The sequence below is a fragment of the Daphnia magna genome, unplaced genomic scaffold (assembly GCF_020631705.1).
Source record: "Daphnia magna isolate NIES unplaced genomic scaffold, ASM2063170v1.1 Dm_contigs254, whole genome shotgun sequence".
Classification (NCBI taxonomy): Eukaryota; Metazoa; Arthropoda; class Branchiopoda; order Diplostraca; family Daphniidae; genus Daphnia; species Daphnia magna.
The window spans coordinates 17,508-30,715 of record NW_025533204.1 but is presented as its reverse complement, the minus strand read 5'-3'; the positions used below and the strand labels follow the sequence as shown (position 1 = coordinate 30,715).

Sequence of the window (13,208 nt, the reverse complement as noted above, 5' to 3'; positions counted from 1 at the left end):
AGAAAAATAGTGGCTCAACGAACACGATGGTTACCAGTCCAATATCCTTAATTATAGAAATTAATCGTCCTTGTGTAGGTTTCAATGTTGGAAAATCATTCCTTGAGCGTATTCAATTCAGTTTCGTATTAAATTCTTGAATTTCTATTTCATAGAAAAATAGTGGCTCAACGAACACGATGGTTACCAGTCCAATATCCTTAATTATAGAAATTAATCGTCCTTGTGTAGGTTTCAATGTTGGAAAATCATTCCTTGAGCGTATTCAATTCAGTTTCGTATTAAATTCTTGAATTTCTATTTCATAGAAAAATAGTGGCTCAACGAACACGATGGTTACCAGTCCAATATCCTTAATTATAGAAATTAATCGTCCTTGTGTAAAGTTTCAATGTTGGAAAATCATTCGCTTGAGCGTATTCAATTCAGTTTCGTATTAAATTCTTGAATTTCTATTTCATAGAAAAATAGTGGCTCAACGAACACGATGGTTACCAGTCCAATATCCTTAATTATAGAAATTAATCGTCCTTGTGATAGGTTTCAATGTTGGAAAATCAAATTCCTTGAGCGTATTCAATTCAGTTTCGTATTAAATCCATCTTGAATTTCTATTTCATAGAAAAATAGTGGCTCAACGAACACGATGGTTACCAGTCCAATATCCTTAATTATAGAAATTAATCGTCCTTGTGATAGGTTTCAATGTTGGAAAATCATTCCTTGAGCGTATTATTACCACATTCAGTTTACGTATTAAATTCTTGAATTTCTATTTCATAGAAAAATAGTGGCTCAACGAACACGATGGTTACCAGTCCAATATCCTTAATTATAGAAATTAATCGTCCTTGTGTAGGTTTCAATGTTGGAAAATCATTCCTTGAGCGTATTCAATTCAGTTTCGTATTAAATTCTTGAATTTCTATTTCATAGAAAAATAGTGGCTCAACGAACACGATGGTTACCAGTCCAATATCCTTAATTATAGAAATTAATCGTCCTTGTGTAGGTTTCAATGTTGGAAAATCATTCCTTGAGTGTATTCAATTCAGTTTCGTATTAAAACGTCAACGGCCATACCACGCAGAAAAAACCTGGTCTCGTCAGCTCCCAGAAGTTAAGCTGCGTCGAGGTCCCGTTAGTACCTAGAAGGGTGACCGCTTGGGAATACGGGATGCTGTTGGCATCAAACGTTTTATAACCAGCAAGAGTTTCGAAAATGAATCAAAGTTTTAGTTAAAACCATCTCGTGGTGAATTTTGATACTTTATTAAACGCCATCTAGGGTTGAATTTTGATAATTCATCTCGTACACACTGATAGCTATTTTTTAAACACCAACAAGGGAAGTGTAGAGTGTTTTATTACCAGCAGTGACTTTACCGATGAATGTGAATTTCTATTTCATAGAAAAATAGTGGCTCAACGAACACGATGGTTACCAGTCCAATATCCTTAATTATAGAAATTAATCGTCCTTGTGTAGGTTTCAATGTTGGAAAATCATTCCTTGAGCGTATTCAATTCAGTTTCGTATTAAATTCTTGAATTTCTATTTCATAGAAAAATAGTGGCTCAACGAACACGATGGTTACCAGTCCAATATCCTTAATTATAGAAATTAATCGTCCTTGTGTAGGTTTCAATGTTGGAAAATCATTCCTTGAGCGTATTCAATTCAGTTTCGTATTAAATTCTTGAATTTCTATTTCATGCAGAAAAATAGTGGCTCAACGAACACGATGGTTTACCAGTCCAATATCCTTAATTATGAGAAATTAATCGTCCTTGTGTAGGTTTCAATGTTTGGAAAATCATTCCTTGAGCGTATTCAATTCAGTTTCAGTATTAAATTCTTGAATTTCTATTTCATAGAAAAATATTGGCTCAACGAACACGATGGTTACCAGTCCAATATCCTTAATTATAGAAATTAATCGTCCTTGTGTAGGATTTCAATGTTGGAAAATCATTCCTTGAGCGTATTCAATTCAGTTTCGTATTAAATTCTTGAATTTCTATTTCATAGAAAAAATAGTGGAAACTCAACGAACACGATGGTTACCAGTCCAATATCCTTAATTATAGAAATTAATCGTCCCTGTGTAGGTTTCAATGTTGGAAAATCATTCCTTGAGCGTATTCAATTCAGTTTCGTATTAAATTCTTGAATTTCTATTTCATAGAAAAATAGTGGCTCAACGAACACGATGGTTACCAGTCCAATATCCTTAATTATAAGAAATTAATCGTCCTTGTGTAGGTTTCAATGTTGGAAAATCATTCCTTGAGCGTATTCAATTCAGTTTCGTAATTAAATTCTTGAATTTCTATTTCATAGAAAAATAGTGGCTCAACGAACACGATGGTTACCAGTCCAATATCCTTAATTATAGAAATTAATCGTCCTTGTGTAGAGGTTTCAATGTTGGAAAATCATTCCTTGAGCGTATTCAATTCAGTTTCGTATTAAATTCTTGAATTTCTATTTCATAGAAAAATAGTGGCTCAACGAACACGATGGTTACCAGTCCAATATCCTTAATTATAGAAATTAATCGTCCTTGTGTAGGTTTCAATGTTGGAAAATCATTCCTTGAGTGTATTCAATTCAGTTTCGTATTAAAACGTCAACGGCCATACCACGCAGAAAAAACCTGGTCTCGTCAGCTCCCAGAAGTTAAGCTGCGTCGGGTCCCGTTAGTACCTAGAAGGGTGACCGCTTGGGAATACGGGATGCTGTTGGCATCAAACGTTTTTTTATAACCAGCAAGAGTTTCGAAAATGAATCAAAGTTTTAGTTAAAACCATCTCGTGGTGAATTTTGATACTTTATTAAACGCCATCTAGGGTTGAATTTTGATAATTCATCTCGTACACACTGATAGCTATTTTTTAAACACCAACAAGGGAAGTGTAGAGTGTTTTATTACCAGCAGTGACTTTACCGATGAATGTGAATTTCTATTTCATAGAAAAATAGTGGCTCAACGAACACGATGGTTACCAAGTCAATATCCTTAATTATAGAAATTAATCGTCCTTGTGTAGGTTTCAATGTTGGAAAATCATTCCTTGAGCGTATTCAATTCAGTTTCGTATTAAATTCTTGAATTTCTATTTCATAGAAAAATAGTGGCTCAACGAACACGATGGTTACCAGTCCAATATCCTTAATTATAGAAATTAATCGTCCTTGTGTAGGTTTCAATGTTGGAAAATCATTCCTTGAGTGTATTCAATTCAGTTTCGTATTAAAACGTCAACGGCCATACCACGCAGAAAAAACCTGGTCTCGTCAGCTCCCAGAAGTTAAGCTGCGTCGGGTCCCGTTAGTACCTAGAAGGGTGACCGCTTGGGAATACGGGATGCTGTTGGCATCAAACGTTTTATAACCAGCAAGAGTTTCGAAAATGAATCAAAGTTTTAGTTAAAACCATCTCGTGGTGAATTTTGATACTTTATTAAACGCCATCTAGGGTTGAATTTTGATAATTCATCTCGTACACACTGATAGCTATTTTTTATACCAGCAGTGACTTACCGATGAATTCTATTTCATAGAAATTTTCAAGTCAACACCAAAAGGAATGTTGGAAAATCATTCAGCGAGTTGATTCAATTCACAATCGTTAAAATATGTGAATTTCTATTTCATAGAAAAATAGTGGCTCAACGAACACGATGGTTACCAGTCCAATATCCTTAATTATGAAATTAACGTCCTTGTGTAGGTTTCAATGTTGGAAAATCATTCCTTGAGCGTTTTCAATTCAGTTTCGTATTAAATTCTTGAATTTCTATTTCATAGAAAAATAGTGGCTCAACGAACACGATGGTTACCAGTCCAATATCCTTAATTATAGAAATTAATCGTCCTTGTGTAGGTTTCAATGTTGGAAAATCATTCCTTGAGCGTATTCAATTCAGTTTCGTATTAAATTCTTGAATTTCTATTTCATAGAAAAATAGTGGCTCAACGAACACGATGGTTACCAGTCCAATATCCTTAATTATAGAAATTAATCGTCCTTGTGTAGGTTTCAATGTTGGAAAATCATTCCTTGAGTGTATTCAATTCAGTTTCGTATTAAAACGTCAACGGCCATACCACGCAGAAAAAACCTGGTCTCGTCAGCTCCCAGAAGTTAAGCTGCGTCGGGTCCCGTTAGTACCTAGAAGGGTGACCGCTTGGGAATACGGGATGCTGTTGGCATCAAACGTTTTATAACCAGCAAGAGTTTCGAAAATGAATCAAAGTTTTAGTTAAAACCATCTCGTGGTGAATTTTGATACTTTATTAAACGCCATCTAGGGTTGAATTTTGATAATTCATCTCGTACACACTGATAGCTATTTTTTAAACACCAACAAGGGAAGTGTAGAGTGTTTTATTACCAGCAGTGACTTTACCGATGAATGTGAATTTCTATTTCATAGAAAAATAGTGGCTCAACGAACACGATGGTTACCAGTCCAATATCCTTAATTATAGAAATTAATCGTCCTTGTGTAGGTTTCAATGTTGGAAAATCATTCCTTGAGCGTATTCAATTCAGTTTCGTATTAAATTCTTGAATTTCTATTTCATAGAAAAATAGTGGCTCAACGAACACGATGGTTACCAGTCCAATATCCTTAATTATAGAAATTAATCGTCCTTGTGTAGGTTTCAATGTTGGAAAATCATTCCTTGAGTGTATTCAATTCAGTTTCGTATTAAAACGTCAACGGCCATACCACGCAGAAAAAACCTGGTCTCGTCAGCTCCCAGAAGTTAAGCTGCGTCGGGTCCCGTTAGTACCTAGAAGGGTGACCGCTTGGGAATACGGGATGCTGTTGGCATCAAACGTTTTATAACCAGCAAGAGTTTCGAAAATGAATCAAAGTTTTAGTTAAAACCATCTCGTGGTGAATTTTGATACTTTATTAAACGCCATCTAGGGTTGAATTTTGATAATTCATCTCGTACACACTGATAGCTATTTTTTAAACACCAACAAGGGAAGTGTAGAGTGTTTTATTACCAGCAGTGACTTTACCGATGAATGTGAATTTCTATTTCATAGAAAAATAGTGGCTCAACGAACACGATGGTTACCAGTCCAATATCCTTAATTATAGAAATTAATCGTCCTTGTGTAGGTTTCAATGTTGGAAAATCATTCCTTGAGCGTATTCAATTCAGTTTCGTATTAAATTCTTGAATTTCTATTTCATAGAAAAATAGTGGCTCAACGAACACGATGGTTACCAGTCCAATATCCTTAATTATAGAAATTAATCGTCCTTGTGTAGGTTTCAATGTTGGAAAATCATTCCTTGAGTGTATTCAATTCAGTTTCGTATTAAAACGTCAACGGCCATACCACGCAGAAAAAACCTGGTCTCGTCAGCTCCCAGAAGTTAAGCTGCGTCGGGTCCCGTTAGTACCTAGAAGGGTGACCGCTTGGGAATACGGGATGCTGTTGGCATCAAACGTTTTATAACCAGCAAGAGTTTCGAAAATGAATCAAAGTTTTAGTTAAAACCATCTCGTGGTGAATTTTGATACTTTATTAAACGCCATCTAGGGTTGAATTTTGATAATTCATCTCGTACACACTGATAGCTATTTTTTAAACACCAACAAGGGAAGTGTAGAGTGTTTTATTACCAGCAGTGACTTTACCGATGAATGTGAATTTCTATTTCATAGAAAAATAGTGGCTCAACGAACACGATGGTTACCAGTCCAATATCCTTAATTATAGAAATTAATCGTCCTTGTGTAGGTTTCAATGTTGGAAAATCATTCCTTGAGCGTATTCAATTCAGTTTCGTATTAAATTCTTGAATTTCTATTTCATAGAAAAATAGTGGCTCAACGAACACGATGGTTACCAGTCAATATCCTTAATTATAGAAATTAATCGTCCTTGTGTAGGTTTCAATGTTGGAAAATCATTCCTTGAGTGTATTCAATTCAGTTTCGTATTAAAACGTCAACGGCCATACCACGCAGAAAAAACCTGGTCTCGTCAGCTCCCAGAAGTTAAGCTGCGTCGGGTCCCGTTAGTACCTAGAAGGGTGACCGCTTGGGAATACGGGATGCTGTTGGCATCAAACGTTTTATAACCAGCAAGAGTTTCGAAAATGAATCAAAGTTTTAGTTAAAACCATCTCGTGGTGAATTTTGATACTTTATTAAACGCCATCTAGGGTTGAATTTTGATAATTCATCTCGTACACACTGATAGCTATTTTTTAAACACCAACAAGGGAAGTGTAGAGTGTTTTATTACCAGCAGTGACTTTACCGATGAATGTGAATTTCTATTTCATAGAAAAATAGTGGCTCAACGAACACGATGGTTACCAGTCCAATATCCTTAATTATAGAAATTAATCGTCCTTGTGTAGGTTTCAATGTTGGAAAATCATTCCTTGAGCGTATTCAATTCAGTTTCGTATTAAATTCTTGAATTTCTATTTCATAGAAAAATAGTGGCTCAACGAACACGATGGTTACCAGTCCAATATCCTTAATTATAGAAATTAATCGTCCTTGTGTAGGTTTCAATGTTGGAAAATCATTCCTTGAGTGTATTCAATTCAGTTTCGTATTAAAACGTCAACGGCCATACCACGCAGAAAAAACCTGGTCTCGTCAGCTCCCAGAAGTTAAGCTGCGTCGGGTCCCGTTAGTACCTAGAAGGGTGACCGCTTGGGAATACGGGATGCTGTTGGCATCAAACGTTTTATAACCAGCAAGAGTTTCGAAAATGAATCAAAGTTTTAGTTAAAACCATCTCGTGGTGAATTTTGATACTTTATTAAACGCCATCTAGGGTTGAATTTTGATAATTCATCTCGTACACACTGATAGCTATTTTTTAAACACCAACAAGGGAAGTGTAGAGTGTTTTATTACCAGCAGTGACTTTACCGATGAATGTGAATTTCTATTTCATAGAAAAATAGTGGCTCAACGAACACGATGGTTACCAGTCCAATATCCTTAATTATAGAAATTAATCGTCCTTGTGTAGGTTTCAATGTTGGAAAATCATTCCTTGAGTGTATTCAATTCAGTTTCGTATTAAAACGTCAACGGCCATACCACGCAGAAAAAACCTGGTCTCGTCAGCTCCCAGAAGTTAAGCTGCGTCGGGTCCCGTTAGTACCTAGAAGGGTGACCGCTTGGGAATACGGGATGCTGTTGGCATCAAACGTTTTATAACCAGCAAGAGTTTCGAAAATGAATCAAAGTTTTAGTTAAAACCATCTCGTGGTGAATTTTGATACTTTATTAAACGCCATCTAGGGTTGAATTTTGATAATTCATCTCGTACACACTGATAGCTATTTTTTAAACACCAACAAGGGAAGTGTAGAGTGTTTTATTACCAGCAGTGACTTTACCGATGAATGTGAATTTCTATTTCATAGAAAAATAGTGGCTCAACGAACACGATGGTTACCAGTCCAATATCCTTAATTATAGAAATTAATCGTCCTTGTGTAGGTTTCAATGTTGGAAAATCATTCCTTGAGCGTATTCAATTCAGTTTCGTATTAAATTCTTGAATTTCTATTTCATAGAAAAATAGTGGCTCAACGAACACGATGGTTACCAGTCCAATATCCTTAATTATAGAAATTAATCGTCCTTGTGTAGGTTTCAATGTTGGAAAATCATTCCTTGAGTGTATTCAATTCAGTTTCGTATTAAATTCTGAATCTATTTCATAGAAAAATAGTGCTCAACGAACAGTACCACAATATCCAATATTTTATGTATTCAAATTTCGTATTAAAACGTCAACGGCCATACCACGCAGAAAAAACCTGGTCTCGTCAGCTCCCAGAAGTTAAGCTGCGTCGGGTCCCGTTAGTACCTAGAAGGGTGACCGCTTGGGAATACGGGATGCTGTTGGCATCAAACGTTTTATAACCAGCAAGAGTTTCGAAAATGAATCAAAGTTTTAGTTAAAACCATCTCGTGGTGAATTTTGATACTTTATTAAACGCCATCTAGGGTTGAATTTTGATAATTCATCTCGTACACACTGATAGCTATTTTTTAAACACCAACAAGGGAAGTGTAGAGTGTTTTATTACCAGCAGTGACTTTACCGATGAATGTGAATTTCTATTTCATAGAAAAATAGTGGCTCAACGAACACGATGGTTACCAGTCCAATATCCTTAATTATAGAAATTAATCGTCCTTGTGTAGGTTTCAATGTTGGAAAATCATTCCTTGAGTGTATTCAATTCAGTTTCGTATTAAAACGTCAACGGCCATACCACGCAGAAAAAACCTGGTCTCGTCAGCTCCCAGAAGTTAAGCTGCGTCGGGTCCCGTTAGTACCTAGAAGGGTGACCGCTTGGGAATACGGGATGCTGTTGGCATCAAACGTTTTATAACCAGCAAGAGTTTCGAAAATGAATCAAAGTTTTAGTTAAAACCATCTCGTGGTGAATTTTGATACTTTATTAAACGCCATCTAGGGTTGAATTTTGATAATTCATCTCGTACACACTGATAGCTATTTTTTAAACACCAACAAGGGAAGTGTAGAGTGTTTTATTACCAGCAGTGACTTTACCGATGAATGTGAATTTCTATTTCATAGAAAAATAGTGGCTCAACGAACACGATGGTTACCAGTCCAATATCCTTAATTATAGAAATTAATCGTCCTTGTGTAGGTTTCAATGTTGGAAAATCATTCCTTGAGTGTATTCAATTCAGTTTCGTATTAAAACGTCAACGGCCATACCACGCAGAAAAAACCTGGTCTCGTCAGCTCCCAGAAGTTAAGCTGCGTCGGGTCCCGTTAGTACCTAGAAGGGTGACCGCTTGGGAATACGGGATGCTGTTGGCATCAAACGTTTTATAACCAGCAAGAGTTTCGAAAATGAATCAAAGTTTTAGTTAAAACCATCTCGTGGTGAATTTTGATACTTTATTAAACGCCATCTAGGGTTGAATTTTGATAATTCATCTCGTACACACTGATAGCTATTTTTTAAACACCAACAGGAAGGTAGAGTGTTTTATTACCAGCAGTGGTGACTTTACCGATGAATGTGAATTTCTATTTCATAGAAAAATAGTGGCTCAACGAACACGATGGTTACCAGTTCAATATCCTTAATTATATTTGAAATTAATCGTCCTTGTGTAGGTTTCAATGTTGGAAAATCATTCCTTGAGCGTATTCAATTCAGTTTCGTATTAAATTCTTGAATTTCTATTTCATAGAAAAATAGTGGCTCAACGAACACGATGGTTACCAGTCCAATATCCTTAATTATAGAAATTAATCGTCCTTGTGTAGGTTTCAATGTTGGAAAATCATTCCTTGAGCGTATTCAACAGTTTCGTATTAAATTCTTGAATTTCTATTTCATAAAAAAATAGTGGCTCAACGAACCGAGGTTACATCCAATATCCTAATTATAGAAATTAATCGTCCTTGTGTAGGTTTCAATGTTGGAAAATCATTCCTTGAGTGTATTCAATTCAGTTTCGTATTAAAACGTCAACGGCCATACCACGCAGAAAAAACCTGGTCTCGTCAGCTCCCAGAAGTTAAGCTGCGTCGGGTCCCGTTAGTACCTAGAAGGGTGACCGCTTGGGAATACGGGATGCTGTTGGCATCAAACGTTTTATAACCAGCAAGAGTTTCGAAAATGAATCAAAGTTTTAGTTAAAACCATCTCGTGGTGAATTTTGATACTTTATTAAACGCCATCTAGGGTTGAATTTTGATAATTCATCTCGTACACACTGATAGCTATTTTTTAAACACCAACAAGGGAAGTGTAGAGTGTTTTATTACCAGCAGTGACTTTACCGATGAATGTGAATTTCTATTTCATAGAAAAATAGTGGCTCAACGAACACGATGGTTACCAGTCCAATATCCTTAATTATAGAAATTAATCGTCCTTGTGTAGGTTTCAATGTTGGAAAATCATTCCTTGAGTGTATTCAATTCAGTTTCGTATTAAAACGTCAACGGCCATACCACGCAGAAAAAACCTGGTCTCGTCAGCTCCCAGAAGTTAAGCTGCGTCGGGTCCCGTTAGTACCTAGAAGGGTGACCGCTTGGGAATACGGGATGCTGTTGGCATCAAACGTTTTATAACCAGCAAGAGTTTCGAAAATGAATCAAAGTTTTAGTTAAAACCATCTCGTGGTGAATTTTGATACTTTATTAAACGCCATCTAGGGTTGAATTTTGATAATTCATCTCGTACACACTGATAGCTATTTTTTAAACACCAACAAGGGAAGTGTAGAGTGTTTTATTACCAGCAGTGACTTTACCGATGAATGTGAATTTCTATTTCATAGAAAAATAGTGGCTCAACGAACACGATGGTTACCAGTCCAATATCCTTAATTATAGAAATTAATCGTCCTTGTGTAGGTTTCAATGTTGGAAAATCATTCCTTGAGTGTATTCAATTCAGTTTCGTATTAAAACGTCAACGGCCATACCACGCAGAAAAAACCTGGTCTCGTCAGCTCCCAGAAGTTAAGCTGCGTCGGGTCCCGTTAGTACCTAGAAGGGTGACCGCTTGGGAATACGGGATGCTGTTGGCATCAAACGTTTTATAACCAGCAAGAGTTTCGAAAATGAATCAAAGTTTTAGTTAAAACCATCTCGTGGTGAATTTTGATACTTTATTAAACGCCATCTAGGGTTGAATTTTGATAATTCATCTCGTACACACTGATAGCTATTTTTTAAACACCAACAAGGGAAGGGGGGAGTGTTTTATTACCAGCAGTGACTTTACCGATGAATGTGAATTTCTATTTCATAGAAAAATAGTGGCTCAACGAACACGATGGTTACCAGTCCAATATCCTTAATTATAGAAATTAATCGTCCTTGTGTAGGTTTCAATGTTGGAAAATCATTCCTTGAGTGTATTCAATTCAGTTTCGTATTAAAACGTCAACGGCCATACCACGCAGAAAAAACCTGGTCTCGTCAGCTCCCAGAAGTTAAGCTGCGTCGGGTCCCGTTAGTACCTAGAAGGGTGACCGCTTGGGAATACGGGATGCTGTTGGCATCAAACGTTTTATAACCAGCAAGAGTTTCGAAAATGAATCAAAGTTTTAGTTAAAACCATCTCGTGGTGAATTTTGATACTTTATTAAACGCCATCTAGGGTTGAATTTTGATAATTCATCTCGTACACACTGATAGCTATTTTTTAAACACCAACAAGGGAAGTGTAGAGTGTTTTATTACCAGCAGTGACTTTACCGATGAATGTGAATTTCTATTTCATAGAAAAATAGTGGCTCAACGAACACGATGGTTACCAGTCCAATATCCTTAATTATAGAAATTAATCGTCCTTGTGTAGGTTTCAATGTTGGAAAATCATTCCTTGAGCGTATTCAATTCAGTTTCGTATTAAATTCTTGAATTTCTATTTCATAGAAAAATAGTGGCTCAACGAACACGATGGTTACCAGTCCAATATCCTTAATTATAGAAATTAATCGTCCTTGTGTAGGTTTCAATGTTGGAAAATCATTCCTTGAGTGTATTCAATTCAGTTTCGTATTAAAACGTCAACGGCCATACCACGCAGAAAAAACCTGGTCTCGTCAGCTCCCAGAAGTTAAGCTGCGTCGGGTCCCGTTAGTACCTAGAAGGGTGACCGCTTGGGAATACGGGATGCTGTTGGCATCAAACGTTTTATAACCAGCAAGAGTTTCGAAAATGAATCAAAGTTTTAGTTAAAACCATCTCGTGGTGAATTTTGATACTTTATTAAACGCCATCTAGGGTTGAATTTTGATAATTCATCTCGTACACACTGATAGCTATTTTTTAAACACCAACAAGGGAAGTGTAGAGTGTTTTATTACCAGCAGTGACTTTACCGATGAATGTGAATTTCTATTTCATAGAAAAATAGTGGCTCAACGAACACGATGGTTACCAGTCCAAATTAATCGTCCTTGGAAAGTTTCAAGTGAAAAATCATTCCTGCGATCAATCGTTTCTATTGTGCGAGTTTCAATTTCAGAAACGAGACCACAAATCAGTGCTCAATTCAGTCTTACCCCCCAAGAATAATCAATTCCTTGAGCGTATTCAATTCAGTTTCGTATTAAATTCATTCTTCGAATTTCTATTTCATAGAAAAATAGTGGCTCAACGAACACGATGGTTACCAGTCCAATATCCTTAATTATAGAAATTAATCGTCCTTGTGTAGGTTTCAATGTTGGAAAATCATTCCTTGAGTGGTATTCAATTCAGTTTCGTATTAAAACGTCAAAAAAACCCGCCCCCTAAGCCGCGCCCGTAGTACCAGAGGACAATACGTGGCTCAACTTAAACCACAGATTTCAAAGAATCAAAAATCAAACTTATTAAATCTAATATTTTTAACTTGTGATTTACCATTTCATATTCAAAAAAACTCAACGAACACGTCAATATCCTTAATTATAGAAATTAATCGTCCTTGTGTAGGTTTCAATGTTGGAAAATCATTCCTTGAGTGTATTCAATTCAGTTTCGTATTAAAACGTCAACGGCCATACCACGCAGAAAAAACCTGGTCTCGTCAGCTCCCAGAAGTTAAGCTGCGTCGGGTCCCGTTAGTACCTAGAAGGGTGACCGCTTGGGAATACGGGATGCTGTTGGCATCAAACGTTTTATAACCAGCAAGAGTTTCGAAAATGAATCAAAGTTTTAGTTAAAACCATCTCGTGGTGAATTTTGATACTTTATTAAACGCCATCTAGGGTTGAATTTTGATAATTCATCTCGTACACACTGATAGCTATTTTTTAAACACCAACAAGGGAAGTGTAGAGTGTTTTATTACCAGCAGTGACTTTACCGATGAATGTGAATTTCTATTTCATAGAAAAATAGTGGCTCAACGAACACGATGGTTACCAGTCCAATATCCTTAATTATAAAATTAATCGTCCTGTGTAGGTTTCAATGTTGGAAAATCATTCCTTGAGCGTATTCAATTCAGTTTCGTATTAAATTCTTGGAAAAATATCTTGGTTACCAGAGAAATTAAAGGTTTCCATTGAATTCTAATTTCATTAGAAAAATAGTGGCTCAACGAACACGATGGTTACCAGTCCAATATCCTTAATTATAGAAATTAATCGTCCTTGTGTAGGTTTCAATGTTGGAAAATCATTCCTTGAGTGT

The 13,208-nt window shown here is 36.2% G+C and overlaps 17 non-coding genes and 1 pseudogene across 17 annotated transcripts; all 18 read left to right on the top strand.

Moving 5' to 3' along the window:
* Positions 1-1,069: 1,069 nt before the first annotated feature.
* On the top strand, positions 1,070-1,189 carry LOC123467911 (annotated as a pseudogene).
* A 1,443-nt stretch (positions 1,190-2,632) lies between these two features.
* Positions 2,633-2,751, top strand: LOC123467959. Its single transcript, XR_006642001.1, has one exon. It is a non-coding gene; the product is annotated as a 5S ribosomal RNA (ribosomal RNA).
* A 513-nt stretch (positions 2,752-3,264) lies between these two features.
* On the top strand, positions 3,265-3,383 carry LOC123467958. Its single transcript, XR_006642000.1, has one exon. It is a non-coding gene; the product is annotated as a 5S ribosomal RNA (ribosomal RNA).
* A 717-nt stretch (positions 3,384-4,100) lies between these two features.
* Positions 4,101-4,219, top strand: LOC123467957. The gene has a single exon (XR_006641999.1). It is a non-coding gene; the product is annotated as a 5S ribosomal RNA (ribosomal RNA).
* Positions 4,220-4,729: 510 nt separating this feature from the next.
* On the top strand, positions 4,730-4,848 carry LOC123467956. The gene has a single exon (XR_006641998.1). It is a non-coding gene; the product is annotated as a 5S ribosomal RNA (ribosomal RNA).
* A 510-nt stretch (positions 4,849-5,358) lies between these two features.
* Positions 5,359-5,477, top strand: LOC123467955. Its single transcript, XR_006641997.1, has one exon. It is a non-coding gene; the product is annotated as a 5S ribosomal RNA (ribosomal RNA).
* Positions 5,478-5,986: 509 nt separating this feature from the next.
* On the top strand, positions 5,987-6,105 carry LOC123467954. Its single transcript, XR_006641996.1, has one exon. It is a non-coding gene; the product is annotated as a 5S ribosomal RNA (ribosomal RNA).
* Positions 6,106-6,615: 510 nt separating this feature from the next.
* Positions 6,616-6,734, top strand: LOC123467952. Its single transcript, XR_006641994.1, has one exon. It is a non-coding gene; the product is annotated as a 5S ribosomal RNA (ribosomal RNA).
* Positions 6,735-7,091: 357 nt separating this feature from the next.
* On the top strand, positions 7,092-7,210 carry LOC123467951. The gene has a single exon (XR_006641993.1). It is a non-coding gene; the product is annotated as a 5S ribosomal RNA (ribosomal RNA).
* A 595-nt stretch (positions 7,211-7,805) lies between these two features.
* LOC123467950 lies at positions 7,806-7,924 on the top strand. The gene has a single exon (XR_006641992.1). It is a non-coding gene; the product is annotated as a 5S ribosomal RNA (ribosomal RNA).
* A 357-nt stretch (positions 7,925-8,281) lies between these two features.
* LOC123467949 lies at positions 8,282-8,400 on the top strand. Its single transcript, XR_006641991.1, has one exon. It is a non-coding gene; the product is annotated as a 5S ribosomal RNA (ribosomal RNA).
* A 357-nt stretch (positions 8,401-8,757) lies between these two features.
* Positions 8,758-8,876, top strand: LOC123467948. The gene has a single exon (XR_006641990.1). It is a non-coding gene; the product is annotated as a 5S ribosomal RNA (ribosomal RNA).
* A 659-nt stretch (positions 8,877-9,535) lies between these two features.
* On the top strand, positions 9,536-9,654 carry LOC123467947. Its single transcript, XR_006641989.1, has one exon. It is a non-coding gene; the product is annotated as a 5S ribosomal RNA (ribosomal RNA).
* A 357-nt stretch (positions 9,655-10,011) lies between these two features.
* Positions 10,012-10,130, top strand: LOC123467946. Its single transcript, XR_006641988.1, has one exon. It is a non-coding gene; the product is annotated as a 5S ribosomal RNA (ribosomal RNA).
* Positions 10,131-10,487: 357 nt separating this feature from the next.
* LOC123467945 lies at positions 10,488-10,606 on the top strand. The gene has a single exon (XR_006641987.1). It is a non-coding gene; the product is annotated as a 5S ribosomal RNA (ribosomal RNA).
* A 357-nt stretch (positions 10,607-10,963) lies between these two features.
* On the top strand, positions 10,964-11,082 carry LOC123467944. The gene has a single exon (XR_006641986.1). It is a non-coding gene; the product is annotated as a 5S ribosomal RNA (ribosomal RNA).
* A 510-nt stretch (positions 11,083-11,592) lies between these two features.
* LOC123467943 lies at positions 11,593-11,711 on the top strand. Its single transcript, XR_006641985.1, has one exon. It is a non-coding gene; the product is annotated as a 5S ribosomal RNA (ribosomal RNA).
* An 852-nt stretch (positions 11,712-12,563) lies between these two features.
* Positions 12,564-12,682, top strand: LOC123467941. The gene has a single exon (XR_006641983.1). It is a non-coding gene; the product is annotated as a 5S ribosomal RNA (ribosomal RNA).
* Positions 12,683-13,208: the final 526 nt, after the last annotated feature.